This window comes from Uncinocarpus reesii, genomic scaffold (assembly GCF_000003515.1).
Source record: "Uncinocarpus reesii 1704 scaffold_1 genomic scaffold, whole genome shotgun sequence".
NCBI lineage: Eukaryota > Fungi > Ascomycota > Eurotiomycetes > Onygenales > Onygenaceae > Uncinocarpus > Uncinocarpus reesii.
Window position 1 is genome coordinate 23,481 of NW_003052500.1, and position 969 is coordinate 24,449.

Consider the following 969-nt stretch of genomic DNA (forward strand, 5'->3'; position numbering starts at 1 on the left):
CCGCGATTGTGTGTACAAAATCCTCAATTTCAGGTTTGAAATATTTCAAGGCAAACAGTTCTTCCTCACTCAACAACCTTGTTCATACAATTCCAGTCACAATTACACAATGGAGAGCATTCATAGATCATTGACTTTTGTCACATGAAATTGTCACACAAAATAATGACACCAGTGTCGCCAACTCTGTAAGATATGATTCATTCCCAGGAGTCTTCCTCCTGTGAAAGACATGAGCACCTGCTTAAGTCACACTTTGCACCAACACAGTCACAGCCTGCATGAAAGTTGGAATCAGCAGGATAAACACCTTCCTGCATCTTGTAATTGCTTATAAATTCAAAATTAAAGTCCACAATGTGGGAATTGCCATTAAATGCAATATGGACTGGAGGCCCATCAATTGAGGCAACTTTCTTTGCATAGAGATTTTGCAAATCTAAGGGCATTCAATGCAACTTCTGCAGTGGCTGAAAGGTTCAAACTCCACAATTGAATTTAGTTGTGCTCCACTTCACATTCTTGACTTTTGCATACATTCCCACAACAGGTTGGCTTCCTAGGATCATATTTAAGATGTTTCTATGGCCCAAACCAGTGCAACCACTAGATTACCAGCAGTAGGTGTTTTCTTCTCTTCTCATGCACATTAAAACCATTTGCGCCTGTATTCCATCAATATTTGTGTTGATCCCCTTATTGGAAGGGTTCATTGTAGAGGGGTTATAATTTGTGGTATTGATGTATTCTAATATATCTTTTATCAGGGCATATAAGTTCGTGTATAAGTTTGGGAAACAACCATAGATATGTTTGTGTTCATCTTCTCATTGGGAGGGTCCAGTGTAGGATGGTTATCATTTGCAGGATTAATGTATTCCCATATATCCTTCATCAACCAACTCTATGTTGGCTAAGGATTGGTTGGAATTAAAAGACAGAATGTAATATGCCAATTTGGGCAGTGCT